This window comes from Maniola hyperantus, chromosome 15 (genome assembly GCF_902806685.2).
Source record: "Maniola hyperantus chromosome 15, iAphHyp1.2, whole genome shotgun sequence".
Taxonomy (NCBI): domain Eukaryota; kingdom Metazoa; phylum Arthropoda; class Insecta; order Lepidoptera; family Nymphalidae; genus Maniola; species Maniola hyperantus.
In genome coordinates, this window is record NC_048550.1 from 4,708,127 (window position 1) to 4,728,900 (window position 20,774).

General features: G+C 37.3%; 1 long non-coding RNA gene across 1 annotated transcript in view; it reads right to left on the reverse strand.

The window, feature by feature from the left end:
* Window positions 1–4,185: 4,185 nt before the first annotated feature.
* LOC138403309 (uncharacterized) overlaps window positions 4,186–20,774 on the reverse strand; it is a 29,570-nt gene continuing 12,981 nt past the window's right edge. The window contains exon 3 of the long non-coding RNA XR_011237593.1: window positions 4,186–6,500. This is a non-coding gene — a long non-coding RNA (uncharacterized lncRNA). The remainder of the gene's footprint in view (window positions 6,501–20,774) is intronic.

A 20,774-nucleotide genomic window follows, 5' to 3' on the forward strand; every position in this document is an offset into this window, starting at 1 on the left:
CTGTCTGTCCGTCAAGAAACCTACAGGGTACTTCCCGTTGACCTAGAATCATGAAATTTGGCAGGTAGGTAGATCTTATAGCTGACATTTGGGGTAAAATCTGAAAACCGTGAATTTAGGGTTAGATCACACAAAAAAAATTAAATTGTGGTCATGAACTAATAATTAGTATTTTCAACTTTCGATGTGAGTGACTATATCAAGTGGAGTATCATATGAAAGGTCTTCACCTGTGCATTCTAAAACAGATTTTTATTTATTTTTATGCATCATAGTTTTTGAATTATCGTGCAAAATATCGAAAAAATACGACTGTAGTACGGAACCCTCATTGCGCGAGCCTGACTCGCACTTGGTCGGTTTTTTGTACCTACTATATAAAACTGCAATCTTTATCTGTAGCGAGCATAGGCCCTTCCCTCTTATTAGCTTTAAAACAGCATCAAGCCAGAACCACCCAGAACTTCAGCTGCTTTATGGTAGGATTAGCTATAGCCGCAGTTGACGAATCAGCTCACCTGATAAAAAATATAGTTTTATAGGTATTAATTCGACCGAGGATCGGGTCCTCTTGCAAGATTTATGAGCCATCTTGTCGGAATATATTCCATTTTAAGCATCGGAGTGATGCCAACCATCAAAGTGGAATGAAATCGCCTTGGAATTATCACCTAAGTAAAGAGTAAAGAGTGACAGTGTAGAGAGTGATTCTTATTTTATACCTAGGTAAGCACAGATACCTATAGGTAAGTAATTACTTTATGTGTTTTCCAAGAATTTCGTAGTTTTAGTAGCAAGGTATATTTGAACGTCAATTTTAAGGTTTTCTAAAAGTTTTAAATTAATCTTAACTGAGGTGATAATAAAAAAGGTGTTTTTATTCCACTTTGATCATTCAGGTAATATTATTACCCAGCCCAGGCGATAATTATAATTATTTCAATTAGTTCATCTGGCTCATAATATCACTGTATCAGTTTCTTTAACGGTGAAGGAAAACATCGTGAGGAAACCTGCATGCTTGAGAGAATAATAATGTTCTCAAAGTTGTCAAAGGTTAGTGAAGTCTGCCAATGCCAAACCATTCTGACCCGTGCTCAGAAGTCCGTGGTGACTAGTTAGCCGGCGATTGGTTGATGATGATGATGAACCAGTATGGACCAATACTTCTCTTGCCAACAAACCAGGATTACGGATAGACAAAACCAAGCGCGCAGGAAACTGCACGGCAGGACGTCGTACTAACCCGCGCGTTCGCGTTGATGATTGTAGTACAAAGAACTATGACTTCCACACGCCACGATCTTGCGCCGCCTGAATCCAGCGGCTCCCTGCGACTCATCTGATGTCGTCCGTCCACCTAGTGGGGGTCTTCCTACTCTGCGTCTATCGGTTGTACGAACTATGTGCCCTGCCCATTGCAACTTCAGCTTCGCAACCCGTTGAGCTATATCGGTTACGAAGAACTGTATAAAACACGCCAAACTGAAGATACTACGGGCGCTTCGCTTTTTTAACGTCTTTAAATATTTCCTATAGGTATATTGGTATATTAGTAACTTCTAAGAGCCGTGTTGGACACAGTGTAGGTACCTACCAGCTATTATATCTATGCAAGTTACGGCTCGCTCCCACAGCGACATCATTTTCTGTGCAGGAACGGTTTTTGCAGGATCCCGTTTAGTTGCGAACATAATATTTCAATACATACTTACTAGCGTTCAAAGCATCCCGTTTGTAGGATCCGTCCTGCAAAAAACCGATACTGCCGAATTTTGCTATCCGCGTCGTGCATGCGTCTTTAGTAAATAAACGTTTTTCTTTCTTTTCTATGGTAAAGTAACGCGGCAGAAAATATTGTATGTATGTACATCGATCTTTAGAAAGAGATAGTGGCTTCGTAGAGCGTTGTCTCTGTCGTTGAGACCGACAAAACGTCACATATAGGTATGAGTAAGAGAGACAACGCTCTACAAACCCGAAATCTCATTCTGAACGTCGATGTAGAATATTTCCTACTGTAGGTATATTATTCGCATTGAAGTTATTCTGGAAGTAAGTAAACTACTTAATTATAAAACTGTAACTTGTCAGCGTAGCAAACACCTTCCAATTTATGGTAATTTATACGTCATGGATTGTTTCAAAACAACAGCTAGTGACTCATGGCTATGAATGATAATGCCAAATGCCCACCTACCTTATCTTAACTGAATTATATCTATTCCTTTCTCCTTATCAATGAACCGGTCAAGTGCGAGTCGGACTCCCACACGAAGGGTTCTATACATCGTACGATATTATGTACTTACTTTTTAATTTACATGGCAGCAATTCAAAATTAATCCATATTCCATACTATCCATACTTAATATTATAAATGCGAAAGTGTGTCTGTCTGTCTGCTAGCTTTTCACGGCTCAACCGTGCAACCGATTTTGACGAAATTTGATACTGAGATAGCTTAACATCCCGGGGAAGTACATAGGCTTCTTTTTATCCCGGAAAATTGAAGAGTTCCCACAGGATTTTTAAAAAGTAAAATCCACGCGGACGAAGTCGCGGGCATCATCTACTTTTTAATAATTCTAAAAATACCTACATTCTCATTGAAAATTTCAAATCTACCTTATTAGGTACGGGTACGGAACCGTACCTAAAAACAGGCATAACTTTATTCTGAGTAAGTATTAGGTGTACTTACCTAGGGGATTAATCAAAGTGCATTCCTTGTCAGAAGTAAGTTAGTAGATATACCTACCTAATTTTTAAAAGATTTTAACGGATTTTAGTCGCCACACCGCAGTTTTCAGTTTCCCTAATCCAGCTATATTCATTATCATCATCATGATCATCCCGATCTATCGCCGCGCCTACTGAAAACGGGTCTCCTCTCAGAATGGAACATTAGTAAGTCTCCGAGAGAATTTACATTTTTCCTGTTTATTATATAATGAATCTACTTACCCCCCTCCCGTATGGAAAAACCGGATGAAGACGCGATAGGTATCTTCTAAGCGCAATTTTTGTACCTATAGGTAAGTATGTACAATTGTACATTCTCCGTTAATCTTGTGGCAAGCGCATCGAGAGAGAGTAAGTACCTACCAATGGATGATGAATAATGCTTCACCGTGAGTTTGCATCAAAAACATTAAACATGGGAATGTTTGACAGATCGTATGTGACGAATCGTGGACGAATCTCATAAATGTTTTTGTTGACTTTACGTTCGCACTGCAGAAAATCGGGTAACAGCGTAAAAATCTGAGTTTTCAACGTGATTTTATACAAGTAAATGTTTTCAGTTATGTTAGTAAAAACTCACGGTCGGTAATAACAGCAGACAGCTATATACTCTATCATGGCAACAAGTTAGTAAATAAGTAAACGGCTCTTTCTGTTACGTAATCCCAAACAATGACAGAGCTAAAAAGCGTGAGCGCTACACTTCTTTCCGTGGATGGTATATATACAGTACGCGACAGAAAGTAATGTACATCGGCCATTAGAATGACATTTCGGCTTTGTAAAGCGTTGTCTCTGTCACTCATACCTATATGACGTTTTGTCGGTCTCAATGACAGAGACAATGCTCTACAAATCTGCTATCTCCTAAAGGTCGATGTACATTACTTTCTGCCGCGTAACATACATAGATTTTTCTATTATATAATAACTTAACTAGGTCATCATCATCATGAACAACCCATAATCGGCTCACAGAGCACGGATCTTCTCTCAGTATTAGAGGGGTTTGGCCATAGTCCTCCACGCTGGCCAAGTACGGATTGGCAGACTTCACACACCTTTGAGAACATTATGCAGAACTCTCAGGCATGCAGGTTTCCTCACGATGTTTTCCTTCACCGTTAAAGCGAATGTGCGTTTTAAGAAATTAAATGTCACTATTTAATTTCTTAAAACGCACATTCCGATAAGTTAGAGGTGCGTGCCCGGGATCGAACCCCCGACCTCCTGAACAGAAGGCGGACTTCGTAACCACTAGATTATCACGGCTAGCTTAACTAGATAGTTAGCTGTAAATTATAAACTGTGACTTAGGGAGATATCAATCAATCAATCAATCAGCCTGTTTGCGTCCGCTGCTGGGCATAGGCCTTCCCAAGAGCGCGCTACCACATAAAGATACAGGGAGATATAATAGATGTTAATGAAACTCTATTGGTAGTAAAGTATTTAAGTATTTATTCGGACGAAAAAATAAACAGTGTATTTTACGTCAATAATTTTTTTAATACATAATTTTAACCACGAATCTAATTGTGATTTAAACTTACTCATATTAGAACAGCTGAAACTGTCTTGTTCAGCGTCTCTTTTACGCATGTGATAGTCTTTATTTTGTTTCTCAGAAAATAAGTAACGTCTGGCGACACTGGGATCTTGGACCAAAATATACATATAGGTAGATAGGTAGCAAAACTTATAGGTTTTAGGCCTTAGCTAAAGGTTACATATTAATATATTATGGTATGCGAGATATTTTGGGAGATCACAGTTCTTTCCTGCCAATGAATATGTAGAGAAAATAATGGAACATGATATTAGAACAAAAATAAGTAGAACAAGCATTAACTAAAAACCTTAAATTAACAAAATATGAAACAAATTAGCACGCAAAAATATTATTGCTATCCAAGCGTTCACAGTCAGCTATTATTATTAATAGTTGTAATCATTTAAATACAATATAACGAATAACAATAAAAACAATTCGTTTCCAAGTTTACATGCATTTTTTCGGACCCGCACACGAAGGGTTCCGTACCATTGTACAAGAAATAACACTTTTTAGAGTTCCGTAGTAAACAAGGAACCCTTATAGTTTCGCCATGTCCGTCTGACCGTCCGTCCGTCCTCAGTGCTAGAAATCTGTAATTTGGCATGGGTATAAATATTAATCACGCCGACAAAGTGGTGAAATAAAATTGTGATAAATATTTTTTTATTTTAATTTTCATGGTGGTCATTTTGAATTTCTTATTGTTGGTGGGGCCATTTGAGGTGGAGGTTCACGAGATGCAGTTTACTGACATACAGACGGACAGACCGACGGATGGATGGATGGACGGAGGGACAGCAGCGTCATAGGTAAGTAGGCAATAATGGTAAATCAATGAATAGATTCTTTATTAGAAAATAAAAACATTACAGGTACATTTGCTTACAATTTTACAAGACTTTACATGCCATTTATATTTTCATTGTATGTAATTAATTAGTGCAATTGTCCTAATTCCTACTTAATTGAAGATTAAATAACTACCTACTTAATTGTTGAAATAAAGGCAATAAGAAATATGTGATTTAGGTATGTGAAATAGGTTTCCGTTACTGTTTTATTTCTTCTATGGAAGTTTTGTAATAATCGAATGTTCTTCTTCTAGATGAAGGTAAAGGCCTTTTTTCAAGATAGTAGTTCTGCAAGCATTCGTTGGTTACACGTATAAGCGATACAAACGGACGAAGATCCCACCGACCCGTGTTAGTCGGCCGAACATGGGAAGTTCGTCCGGGCGTAGCACTTGATACTTGGCTTCTTTCTTCATACTTCTGTGCTGCTTCTTTACTTCTAATTCTTCTGTAGCATGATTTTGTTCTTTTTGTGGTACTTTTTCAAGCAATTTCTCGTTAATTCGTTCAAAATAATGTACCAAACAATACAAAGTTATATACATATATCTACTGTAATGTACCTACTATTACACAAATGACTGGTAAATAGCTGTGGTGCCTATAGTTTCGTTTAAAGATCGCATTTAGATTAGAAATTATTCGCAGTACCTATACAATAACAAGTAGTAGGTAGTTACCTAATACAAGAAAGAAATGATTACGTCTAAAATTTCGGTTCGTAAATTATTATTATTTACCGATTAGGTACTTACTAACCGATTACATAATTAAATTTTCTTAACTTCTTTATATTAGGTACTGCATTAAGATTACAACTAAGATAATATCATAGAAATAAAATAATCAATCAAAATATTACACATACCTTATACGTAATACAGCCTTGTTAAATTTTAAACGAGTTAAATATTTATGAAAGTATTGTATTTATATAAATAGCAAAAATGTTACATGAAAAAAACAGAAATAACTTCACCTGCAATAAAGAGTGTGTGATAATGAGTGTCTTCGGAGTTCGGAGCGAGCGGGTGTAGCAGTGTTGCCTTCCGTCGACCTTCGTTTGGCGCGCACCGACTGAGCGATTGTCTGAGGAGCGGGCGCGGCGCCGGCGTCGGCGGTGAACGAACTTACCTTGACAAATGCACCATTAGGCATTGTTGGCGGGAAAACCGGCGGCCTTGCGCCGCCCGCGCCGCCGCGCGCCCTCCCCGGCCAATCGCGACACTTCGCGCCACAGCCTGCGCTCGTTTTGGCGGGAACCGCTCTGCCCCCGATGTCCGCCGCACCGCACACGTCGCTCGCCTCGTGCCCGTGTCATTGTGCCACAGTTTCAGCGTGACCTTTCAACACGTAATTTCTGTCATTACAAACATGCGGGTTCAAATTCCTTACAGCTACAACATAGCTACAAAAACAAACTTTATCTAGGAACGACGACCCAAACGCTATAGTTAGTACTTAGTACTGTGATCTTAAGTATGTGTACCTACCTAAGTAAGAAATCTCATATTGGATTTTCGAAATCATACTATTATAGCTAAGGTTTGGTCTGGTCGGAGGCTTTAGCCGCCAAGCGAATCGATACGATGCCGTGTGGAAATCAAATAAATTTCATGTGTTAATAAACAGTCACTGCCTTTCCAGGTTACCCAGCTTTCATCTTAGACTGCATCGTCACTTGAGGCGACGAATATAGCAAGTGAGACTCATGCGCTAACTTGTTATCAAATAATGAAAACTTCCGAGTAAGTGTTGACTGCCGAGACACAAGAATATAAAAGCAAATCTCGCGCGCATGGTAACAGACTTAATTACACTGTTTTAATTACAAAAACAAGGCGTTGCCACTTAGGCCAATTATTCAATTAATAATAGTGCGCATTTTGCCATGAATAGATAGTGGGTACCTGGTCATGCTCGAGTGAATTTCACGCTCCTTAATAACTCGGAATATCTACCTACGAAAAAGATCTTCAAATATTTTAAAATAGACCTATGGCAAAGTCATTTCGCGTGTAAAAAAGTTACTTCTTGTGATATACATATAGTGCACTACTAGTGACACGTGCACTGTAGGTAGTAGACTAATGACCTGGAAATAATCTAGGTATCTAATGAGAAATCTCGGAGCCTCCTAATAAGCGCTGAGGGTGGCCACCGAGGTAGTTTTAGTAGGTAGAAATCCTACATAGCCCGATGTCTTTCCCAGACCGTCGGGTATCTTTAGAAGATTTCCCCCCGTTAACAAAAAAAAAGGTATCTAAGTATTTAAAAAAAGCCTATTTATTTTTGTTACATGATCGTTAACTAAGCTTTAATATGATTAGAGATTGCAACTTTCTCTCAGGGATGATATAGTATCTTCCTACTGAATCATTAATCATCATTAATTTAATCATCAATTAGGACGGCCGCGGGCCAATTACATCAATTAATTACAAAGGCATCTACAATTAAAACACAGAAAATACAAGAATTATTTAAATAAACAATGTGTCTTGTGGCTTGCCTAATAAAATGAGGTATTAAAAAAACAACGCATAGGTAAATTTAACGAAATGTACAGAACCATTACACACTCTTATGTATTAATTCAGGCTGTATCGGCGTTTTTATTAAAATTACTGTACCTACTTAAATGCGTTATATCACTAAAATGGTTCGTGCAAATCAAGCTGTAAATTGTGATGCGTCACTCTATATTCCGTAACTATTAGGCTGAAATTCGATACCTAATGTTATTCGAACTCATCGTTTTTAGAATCAGGACACATTCAATTAAACTATTTAATTAATTCGCCTGTTTAACGAGTGAGGCTCCCTCACTAAACTGTTCACATTGTGATGTGGTGGAGGATGTCTTCTATAATATATTGATGGAGTGTGTCTGGAATGAGTCTATGAGGCAAAGGATTTTTAATTGTTATATTGTTTTAAGATGTTGGTTCTTACTGGTGGAGTTAATATGTTTTTAGGGAATTTGGAACGGATTAAACATCTAATAGACCTTTTCTTAAGTACAATAAGATTAATACGGAACGAAATATACTTAATATAAATTATGTAACCTTTACAGAGCGACTAAGTTCTTTAAATAAATATTGAAAAATTATATAAAAGCATATAACGTGGTAAAACAGTGGCATACATATTATATTTATATGCTTATGCAAACTAAAGTTTTGCCATAGATACGAGATTTCGAAAATGTTTTACAGCATTTCTTTCGTTAACACTGTTATTCCCACGGAACAGAAAGAACAGTCTGTTCCGTGGTTATTCCCATAATGTTCTAGTTAAATACATACTACAGAAATATGTACATGGTAGGTCTTTTTGTAAGAAGTAATAAGAATTAGAGGACTTATATAGCGTTCGAGAAAAGATCACATCTTATTTTTTTACCTACCTATTAGGTACTTGTTTCTTGCGTGTGTTCACCATAGAGTCATGTATATGTTACAATATATTATTCCTAAATCACGCATATCTGTTTATTTATTTGGGACTTTAAACTATTGTTTGATAGTGTAAAATCTAACTGCTCGAAAATACGACGAAACGCTTCGGGAAAAGGTACGTAGTGCCCCGTCCTTTAGTTTGGCTCGTCTTGGCGGGGGCACTGCCGTGCCCCCTGATACTGTCGTATTACATAATATACCTAATAGTTTTTTTTCATTGTTTGAATATTTCAATGGATTAAGTCCCAGTTACCCAAAATTGATGGTATGATGATAAACTGTGCGTATACATGTATGTAGGCGGCTATAAGCATTATATTTTGGTAAGCGTCGCTCTAATATTGTTCTAGAAAACTAACCTCACAAGTATAGAACAACAAAACAAGTCAATTTGCATTTTATGAGTAAAACGTAAATGATTTTTAATGCAATGCAAGTACCTCAATTCTAATACATTTATTTTAACTTAATGAAAGTTCTAATTACTCTATAATTAGAAATGTACAAATACACATTAAACTTAGCGTTAATATAGTTCAAGTAAATATATAAATAAATAAATGAATTAAATTTCGATTCAAGTAATCTTGAGAGCAATGTATGTATTCATGTTAAATTATTGAGTTAAAGTGAAGTATTCTAATATTTCCCATTGAATCAACGGTGTTTGGTCAAACGTACAATTCATATTAAAAGTATGTAGTAGTAGTATTATTATTAAAAAGAATAAATAAAAACAAAACTCATTTAATGCATAGCGTTTATTTCTCGTAGAGGCCTCTACGACGCAGTGCTACGGGCGTAGCATATCTTTTTATTTTTTTAAATAACGCACTTTCTAGCTCTTTAGCGTTTTATCTATACTTCAAAAAATACTTTTAAGTAAGTCTCTAAATTATCTAATCTAAATTATGAAAGTCTGAGTAAGTAACAAATATTCAAATTATAGATTAGAACACCAATAAATTAAAATCAACACCAAAATGTTAAACTTACCCAAGCATATTAATTATCATTTTAAATTGAAAATTTGTTTGAGATGCATATGATTCATTCACCAACTTTTTTTAAAAAAAACTTGTGTTTAGATGGTAGGTATAACATTTTTTGTTCGGTCCCTATATTATTTATTGAAATCTTCAAAAGCCGTCGGCGGATGCTGAGTCATTTTGCACTTTTAGTTTATTGCATCCATTAGGGGCATTAGGAGATAGGCCTAATTTCTCTGATTCTTATAATTTTACAATTTAATCAAATTGTTGAGAATATGGTTATGGTCAAGGTAAAAGGGCTTTAGATTTAGCACAAAAATAACTGAGTAGAGTAAAAATCGCTTTTAAGTATATTACAGTTATGATAAATTATGTATTTAAAAACTAAAATTTATCATTTATCAATGTTTCAAACATAAGAAAATCAAATATCAAAACTATTATCGCCCAAACTACAGCATTACAGCGCGGCGTTACCCCGCTGAATGGCCAAATTGATAAAACGAAAAATATAGCCCATAAAATAGATATTTAATTAAATCAATGAAAAGTGCTCTCCCGGAAAATTTGGATATGCACGATTTGCTACATTCTATAGAAAAATGAATAAGAAGTGATTGGCAAGAAATTACAATATGCATTTCCACATGATTGAATTCTTACGTTCCCATAATTAAGACTTATTGCACCTCGGTGACTTGGAATTAAGATTTTCTTGTTATTTTCTTATAGGTAGGTACTTTTCCAGAAAATAAAGCTTCTAACCATTTTAAATCATACCATGAGATGATGATAATAAAAATTCCTGGCTGAGTTTGTTGTGGGCTTTTCTCATAACAAAGTGCATTTAGAACTCATGTAGTTTTAGTTGCAAGTTGACGTAAATAAAAATAATTACCACCATTCCTTTAGTTGATGATGATGATGCCCGTGGTTTCATTTTTAATTTTCCGGGATAAAATGTTGCCTATATCTGTGTCCGGGATGCAAGCTATCTGTTTGCCAAATAGATGATGCTCGCGACATTGTCCACGCGGTTTTTAACAATTCCATTAAATAAGATTTTTAAAAATTCCGTTGAAATTCATAAATTATCCGGGATGAAAAGTATATGTCCTATATGTCCTTCCTTGAGATGCAAGCTATCTCTGTACGAAACATCAAAATCGGTTAAACAGATTAGCAGTGAAAAGCTAGTAGACAGACCCACAGACATTCGCATTTATGATATTAGTATTGATTTTGAAAGTTTTATTGCAAGAATTAACTAACTACCCATAATTAAGTACTAAAAACACATTTTGTAGAGCAGTTTTTTTAATGTATGAAGGCCTCGTCTATCATGCTTCATATTGAGCAAATCTTCTGTTAAATAACTATTTTGTGATTGAGCAGTACAGCTACTTACTTAGAGTTTGTAAATACATAGCTACAACAATATAATCAAAATGAAGGCTTATGTGTTGCGTGTGGCCGGCACGGACCGGACATACCTAACAATCATGTTGCTAAGCAATAAATAAGAAGATTCTATCTTGCCGCCAAACGGTAGGGTTGCCACGAGCATAATGTATTACGTAATAACTTGTTTTTATTCAACTCCGCTGAATGTTCTACAAATTATGCTATTAACAAGAAAGTACTCATTAATGTCAGTATCTATCTAAATATATAAAAGGACAAAGTGACTGACTGACTGACTGACAGATCTATCAACGCACAGCTCAAAGCACTGGACGGATCGGGCTGAAATTTGGCATGCAGATAGCCATTATGATGTAGACATCCGCTAAGAAAGGATTTTTGAAAATTCACCCCTAAGAGGGTAGGTCGAACAGGGGTTTGAAATTTGTGTAGTCCACGCTTACATTTTTAACCGACTTCAAAAAAGGAGGAGGTTCTCAATTTATTGGAATCTTTTTTTATTTATTTTTATGTTTATGTATGCTTCTCAATTGCTCGAAGACGCCTGGTCCGATTTTGAAAATCCTTTTTTTCTTTGAAAGGATATTCTTGCAACGTGACCACCTTTGAAGTATACCCTACCCATATAAATTTGGTGAAGATTTGATGAACATCTTCGAAAATAGATAATGGAACTCCTCAACAGATAAGCATAAATTGCTCGCGATCAGTGTAATAGGTTATAGTGTAGTAGATTTTTAACCAGGCATAGCATATTTTAACAGATGGGGCCACTAAAAATTGGGAAAGAATTTTAACTGACAACTGACTTCAGTACCTAACCGTGTTGGTACACTAAAAATTAAAAATATTTTTTTTTTTTTTTTTTTTTTTTTTTTTTTTTTTTTTTTTTTTTTTTTTGACCTTTGACACTAAGTTTTTTTTTTTTTTTAATACAATAAAACTTAAAGCTAGCCTTATCTAATTACTATATAAATCATGACCGCGTGGAATGGTGCCAAGAATACTGGCTGCATTTCCGCGCTGGACAGCCAGGCTGATCCGCTGCGCAAAAAATGAGCCAGCCCTTCTGTCACCAGTTGAGGCTATTAATCGCGGTGAAATGTCTCGTAAAAAATTTTTAGCACTAAGACTCCATGGCCCCAGGGTCTCCACGGCAAACGGCACAAAAATGTAACTCTCTATAAGAGAGGCATACTTGCGCCGCTTGCCGTTTTCAGCTGTTTCTGCTGCGGCTCCCGGTCTTGATGCTGTCTTCCTGATATGACACGGGGCCAATGTGTCAACGCAAGTTGCGTCCCACATTAGCGCCCGTCCCCGTTCCCAGGGAACCAGCGTCAATCCATCAGGTCTCTTGCCATCATCCCGACTAATCCCTGCCGGCTCAATGAGCGCAGGAATATTTATGGTGGCAAGAGCTCTTTTAATTGTATCGTTAAGAGAGCCATGCCTAAACAGCCTACCGGAGCTCCTTTGGCAAGAGAGTCCGTGGATTCCAAATTTATCAACCTCTTTTCCACACGGACATCTGTGCTGATGGCACAGTGGTGTTCCCAATCTGAGACCTAGAGCCACACGAAAACTTTCGTTATCTAAAAGTGTGCCGAGATTTTTTGATGGCAAGGCATGCAGCCAATACCCAGATTCCTTTTCGGATAATGCTAGAAGCCTGGCACGATCTCTGTCACTTGTAAGATTTTGAACCAAATTCGTATGTGTCAGTTGAACCAATGGCAAATCCCAAAGTTTTTGTGTAGTACGTTCCTTCGGGATGTCGACATTGGGACATCTGACCTTCCAACTCTCTAGGGCCTCTGCGGCATAGGTCAATGATGAATTGGATTTGAGAATTTGAGAGCTAAGCTCTTTTATACTATGCACAGAGGACAGAAAAGCCGGAAGAGCTACACTGGAAATTTTCCTCACGCCGATGCCACCGTACTTGACCGGTAAAGTTGCTTGGTTCCAGGAGTGCTCATCAAAAGTTAAATTTAGAATTTGTTCTAGTGTACTTTTAAGGGTGGCATCCATGTTATCGAGTAGTCCATGAAATTTCCAAATTGGGCTCGCGCGGAGAATGTAAATTAATTTAGGTACAAAAAGGCAATATTTTAGGATCGAAAATGCAATGTGAGAATTTAGAGTGCCCAATTTGTCGGTATTAGCCGAAAATGTTCTGACTTTTTGATCCAAGAGTGGTTGTATGGATTCATTATAAAGAGGAGCACCGAGAAGGCAAAGTGAACGTTTATCAAGTATTTTAATATTAGGTGAAATTTCATTGAATAATTCAGAGGCCAATAGAATTCTTTCTTGCGACAGTTTTTCTGTAAAAAACAATTCGCATTTCGAAAAATTAAGTTCTAAACCAATTTTCCCAAACTGTTGCTTAATATGATTAAGATCTTTTAGAACGTCATCCACGTTGCCCCCAATGGTTCCATCATCAAGATACCATATGTTAAATTTAGATGTTAAATTTGAGATATGGTTATGGATCCCTAAGCTGAACAGGGCCGGACCTAAAGGATCCCCCTGCTGAACGCCTACAGAAGACTTAATATCGCTATCTCCAAAGAATAATTTAGAAGCAGAGCTGTAACATTGCCAAACATATGGGTAAATTTCAGGAAGTTGCGTTGAGACTTCTGTCAGCAAAGTTGCCCTGTCCAAAGAATTAAAAGCATTCTTTACATCTACTTTCAGCAGTACCTCAACCTCGCCATTCGTTAAGAAAGTACGAGCCGAATGAACTGCTGCTTCACAACCTCCTTTACTGCCGAATCCAACTTGAATAGGTTGGAATTTATCCTTTAGGGTAGAGACTATGTGACTACACGCTAATTTTGACGCCAAACGGCGAAAAGTACAGCCAACAGCGATGGGACGGATGCCACCATCTTTCTTATTGAAAGCACAAAGCCTCGCGCCATAAAGGAATGGTAGAAAGGATGAATTTACCTCGCCAGATAACATGAAATTACATAGTCTGGTAATGTCGCTCAGTAGCGCCTTGCCGGCGTCCCCAGCAGTAACTCCCACAAGATCCTTAAGATGTTGTGGCGTTATGCCGTCCATGCCACCAGCAGAGCCACTAGAAAACGACATTATCGCAGCGTAAGTTTCTTCATCCTTTATCTGTAAATAAGAAGTGTTAGAAGGTGGATCTGGCAGCACAGAATCGGTATTTGGTAAGGGATGCTTGTCACGTAAGGCTTCCAGCGTTATATCATTGAATGGAGCCAGTGTATCACTAGAAAACAAAATGCGGGCGGCGTTTTTAAGATCCCCATCCATAACCTTGTTTTCCACAATTTTCTTCAAATTGTAATTTTGTGTTCGAAATGAGCAGTCAGGGATTGGAAAAACGCGATCAGCCAAACTATTTTTTTTTAATTTTGTACATAGCGACCCGATTTCTGACTTATTAACATAGAAATGTCTATATGCAAAAAAAAAGAGGTTTTGCCAATCTAAAAGTGAATTTGATAGCACATTTTGGATTGTATGTGATAAGGATCTAGCTAACGATATCCTAGCTCCTCGCGGAATGCGTTTTATTAATGGAATATTTTGACTGTATTTGGATAATAAAATTTCAAATGGTACCTGGTTATCGCTTCCTGATTGGGTTTGATCGCACATCAAATTTGGGCAAGTAAGAGGCCGTGTAGGCGGTCCGTGACAACGTGCGATGTGAATATTAAGGCCTTTGCGACCCTTAAACTGCCTGCCATCGCTACAGTGGGGGCATTCTAGGTATTCACCTTGAGAAGCACTGGGGTTCATACTTCGAAACACGTAAAAATAAAAACACTAAAACACTACACAATAGCGTCTATAAGCGCGCGGAGCCCCGACAGCGGCAACCAGGAGGCCTGCAGAGCAGGCGCTGCCCGTTGAGGCCCCTTTTTTATTATTTTATTTTATTACCAAATATATTATGTACCTACTAGCTGACCCGGCGAACTTCGTACTGCCTAACAGTCGATACTTTATTTTTTATTTTTTTTAATACTTACAATTTTTTTAATTTTTCTCTCCGTAAGAACCATTCTCGTACTTCAAGGAATATTATAAAAAAGAATTAGCGAAATCAGTTCAGCTGTTCTCGAGATTTGCGATTTGCGATGTACAAGAGTTAATGTAGTTCTATAATAATATTTTTGGAGCCGGTGCCAATGAGGTGCCATTGTGGAGTCTCAAAAAATATGGAGTAGGTACTTATAGACGATTCGCGCAGGTATAATAAGGTAAATAATATATATTCGGTATAAAACACTTGTACGCAAGTCGGGTCGCTATGTTACACTACAATTAATTTAAGAAATAAAGTGAATCTACAGTAAAGCAGTTAACTCATTAAAACCATGGCCACATAAACTAAGATCGTGTGTATATCCCCAATAATTTTTTAATTTTACAATATGGTGTTGCGTACTTTGTGATTTTAGGTTGTCCGATAGGCAGTGAATTTATTACTTCTATGGAGTGATTGATATCACTGCTTGTAGATGAGGGAAAAATCACGGAGACGGGCAAAGCCTCGGGCCAGGGGAAAGTAAGAGGTAAATAGAAACAGCCAATTATAATAAATGTATTTTTAAATTGGTAGTTAAAGTGAATACAATAATAGCTTTACACTGTCTACACACACTTTATGGAAAATGATGATTATACCTACCTACCTAGTTAGTTTAATGTGGAATTTGCTAGCTCAGAATGTTGTTATGAAACCTAACATTGGTGTACGAAAAGACTAGCAAAAACACATGAGTCGATATAACTTGAAACTTGAGCTATAAAATATATACCTAATATTTTTATTAAAAAAACACATATTTTTTTATTCGAAACATTTTTTAATGAAAATAATAAAAAAATGAAATAAAAAAACACGAGTGTGACTCGTGAAAGACTCCTTTAGAAGTTGATTTTACAATGTCATAAGTCTGAACTGTATAATCATTGTATAAGTATTGAAAAATAGTTGAGAACACCTCTATATTGGCTCATAACTCCTAAAGCTTCCTTTATACCGGGGCTACATGCGACATTGCAACATACTGGCCATACCACTCTACTCGTGTGGCCATACCACAAATCAAATCCAATAAGTTATGATGTGGCTTATTCTCTTTTACACAATCAATATACTAAAAATCCCTTTCATAATGCTCCCCGCGGAAAAGAATAGCATTAGAATTACTTAGAACAATTTAGTTTAGTTAGACCTGTCAATTTAGTTTAGTTTAGAGCTTAGGTTAAGAGGTTGTGTACAACAAAAGTAATCACATTGTATTGAAATGATATTTTTCAATTATTCTGAAAAAACTTATAAGTTAGCCCTTGACTGCAATCTCATCTGATGGTAAGTAATGAACTAATGATGCAGTCTAAGATGGAAGCGGGCTAACTAGGAAGGGATACGACATTTTCATTAAACCCTGATCGATCTATTCTACACGGCACTGTGCTGGAACGCAAATCGCTTAGCGGCTCGACTTACTAACGTCTAACTCGTGGTAACTAGCCACGGCCGAAGCCTCTCACCAGGAAAAGCAAACAAGGAGCTTATGTAGCACAGATTGTCGGTAAACTGTTCTTAGGTACGCTGTACGTAATATTTCAATTCTACAGAACGACATTCTACCGGCATAAAATAGAATACAAAATTAATGTTTCAATTTGTAGCATGCCCTATTGTCGCATGCTGTTAATCTAATGTAAAACAGCCTTAAGAAATAATATTACCTACTAGATAAATAAAATATTGGCAAGTAGACAAAATAGTACGAAGCCATATCCCTACAAATACATATATAAATAAAAACGCTTTACGTTTGAATGCAAACGGATTTATTTATTTGTCACGCCTAGGAACCGTGAAGTTTCATTAGATTCGGCGTTACAGTCTGGATAACTTTGTTGTGTCACAATCTCACCATAAAATAATGAAAGAACTAACTTTGAAAATCTACTTATTTGAATGAAGATCGCTTTTTGGTGTTGTGAGCCTGAATATTAGTAGTTAGATAATCCATAGGTACTGAAATTAAAGTAGGTAAGGACCGCGTCAGGTCGAGATGGCAATCAGGGTATCAGGGCACCCGCGCTCGTCTGATTCGGGTTAACGCGGGGGCTGTGCGTGTGTGCGGAGCGTTATCTCGCCAATTGCCATTTTGACTTGTGGCGTACCTACCTACTATATTTATTTATTTCAAGGGCGACATTCTAAAGAATATCACCAATTTATTTCAATACAAAAAAACTATATATACTATATACAATATACATACAGAAAAAACTTATCACTAAATAATTTATATTTACAAAAAATATACGCCGTCCAAATGGTCATTTATGGGCAATGGGCATTGTGCCCAAAACACTGGCGCTATTACGTCGCTGAACGGCAAGGCTCAACCGTTGAGCGAAATAAGCACCAGCTCTTGTGTCACCAGACGTGTGGATCAGCTTTTGGGACACGACGTTTATAAAAGCTAAAGAATACTAGGTAACCGAGCCCATTTCATTTATGCTGCTTCATAGGCTTCGAGTCTTGTAACGACTCTACCACTGATTTGTTATTTTGTGCCCACTGTACATCAAGAAAGCTCAGAGTCACTCAGCGGGCGACGGATGGAGCTATGCTCGGAGTTTCTCTACATCAATCATCTCGGATCAAATCCGTAAGAGAACTAGAGTAACCGACATAGCTCAACGGGTTGTGAAGCTGAAGTGGCAATGGGCCAGGGCACATAGTTCGGAAAACCGATAGACGTTGGGGTCTCAAGGTGCTATGGCGACCTAGCACCGGAAGGCGCAGCGATGGAAGACCCCCACTATGTGGACGGACGACATCAGATGAGTCGCTGGAAGCCGCTGGATTCAGGTGGCGCAAGACCGTGGCGTGTGGAAGTCTCTACAAGAGACCTACATAAATATGTAGACGTCTATCGGTTGATGATGATGATGCTTATGATGTACATATACCGTCGCAAGTAGGCCGCGGCTCCCTCATTGTAGTTTCAGTTCAGGTAAACGAGGAAAATTTTTGTTTATTCACGAATGGAATTAACATTGCAACAACGCTAAACTGCTTACCCGAGTGGCCGTGTAACCTCAGCGCGCATGACGTGAGTCAGGTGTCGTTCACCCGTGCAGCGTCATCGCAAGTTCGGCTCGAAGCAGCTCACAGTAAAGCTCATTTCACACTACGGGATATAAATTATATTATAATCCGGTCAATATTGGTATTCCCAACCTTTGAACAAATTTTTACTCGATTTACTCGAAATTGGTACGAATGTTGCAGTTAGGAACAATTGACCGGACTATAATATAATTTAAATATTCTGTAGTGTGAAATTAGCTTTAGATTTTACTGCTATATTAGAGTGAGGGAACTCTAGGTTTGATCCTGAATCAACGATATGTCAAGTATTAGGGTAGGTATGGTGACGTGAAATCATAGAAAAATAGGGCTATATTAGGGCTACCTGCGTCAAATGTACTAACATTTGACGCCTGCCAAGTGCCAGTGACGTCGAAGCCTTGACGTGTTGTTAGAAGTTCCCTACTGTCGTGAACTGTGGCTATAGTCAGCGATAGTCCACTGGGTAGATGGTGCATGGATGGAGCGCTTCATAGTAACAAAATGTTCCAACGAACATCAGTGTCCGCACTCCCGTCAATAGTAATCCGCTTTAGAAGCAGTCCGTTTGTAAAAACTAAACTTGCGCGATAACTCTAAATTATTATTTACACAGGTAGCTTCACTACCTATACTATAGTATGTTCTAACTTAGCTATGTTCGTAGAAACATATACCGTTTTCATCCTGAGATGAGACTCGTTCTCAGTAGTGAGCCGGCGAAGGGTTGATCATGATGATGATGAAATAAAGATTAAAAATGAAAGTTATATTGATCCAAAATAAGTAATATCGCTATCTAAGGAAACATATTTGCTATGTAACCAGGTTATGCAATGGAATACCTACTACTGATTTGATTTTTTGATTTTTAAATGTCATTTATTTTTATAATAATTACAAAGAAAGTTATGCAACAGTTTTTCAAGATAACTTATTGCTAACAACAGTATTAAATATTTGTTTGTACAGGCTAAACACCTTTATAAACATATACCTACATCTACATACGTAGTGTACAGACAATTAGATCCTAATTTACCTATCGCTAACATAATATTATCATAATGTGCATTATATTTGAGCTATAACACACAGATACTAAACTAACTAATTATAACAATATTCGGAGTAAGCTATTATGTCTAACTACTACGAAAAACAATAATTTTAATTTAAAAAAAGAGTACAAACACGACGCCAAAAGCATTAAATTTTTACTTATTATTTACAAGCCGGGTAGGTAGAAAAACTGAGCTACAGAATCGGCAACGCGCTGCGTTAACCGGTCGCTTGTACTTACACACTGTTATGAGTCACCGAGGAAATAGTGATGGGGCAGTCTACTACTACTACTGCCTTGGTCATAAGATTGCTATAGACAATAACAAAATAATTGGTAGGTATAGTCCGTACAAAATGACTCCTCACGCACCATTTTAACTCTATGGGTCAACTGTCATGTCAAAAGTACGGTTCACCATTAAAATAAGAACTAAAATCCTACTTTTGTCATGTTTACACAAAAAGTCAAATTAAATTTTACGCGCTATACGTCATTTCAATATGACATGTCTATTACTTACTTTATTTACTGAGTGACCTAACACTAACCACTTCCGGGCGAGTATTGAATATAATTGAATAGGCATGTTAATATTCGGTGTCCTCGACGGAGTTGTGGTTAAAATGTAATTATCAATGAATATGTATTTGCTGTAGACTAGCGTCCGGGAATATGACTCAATACATTGACTGTGGAGGATTTTTCATAACCAAAACCCATAATGTTTTCGGAAAGTTTTCGTTTCTGGGAATCATTAGGTTTCTGCATTTTTATTTATTTATTAGTGTGAAAATATTGGCTAATTCCGCCAATATTTGCCTCATTTGTCCGGCGCATTCGGATGTTTACCAAATTGTAAAATTAATGACTTTGATCGATCTGAATGACTTTATCTACTTGTTTCGGAGCAGCCCCCCAATTGTGTAAGAATAACCATTTCATGGCTATCGCAATCGTCAAGAATTCGGCCCTTTGATTGGCTGTGAAAAAATGTAAACAGCGAATCAACCAATCAAATGGCAGAATTTTTTGACGATTGCGATAGCCATGAAATGGTTATTCTTACACAATTGGGGGGCTGTTCTAGAATTCAAACTACTTAGTCTGAATTGGAGCTAAAACAAAGTGAGAAGCTGCAGTGCTGCAGTATAGAGAATGTGTCAAGTGCCTGGTATGGGCTATAAAATATATTTATCTAATTTTAGTATTTGTTGTTCAAATACTGGATATAACTGAAATTATACACAAGTTTCAGTTTCTAATATGTAGCCGTTTTTGCCGTATAGTGTCGAATGCAACGTCCACTTTAAAGCCCCCCATTTTGTATGAGAGCCCCCGAAAATAAAGCTTTTTATGCAATATTTGGCTGAAGGCCGGCCGTCAGTTTAGCCTACGTATTAGGTAGGTACATATACCTATTTCAATTTGAAGTAGGTAATACATTGAAATGAAATGAAATGAAAATCTTTTTTATTCGTATAAACTTTTACAAGTGCTTACGAATTGTCGGATGC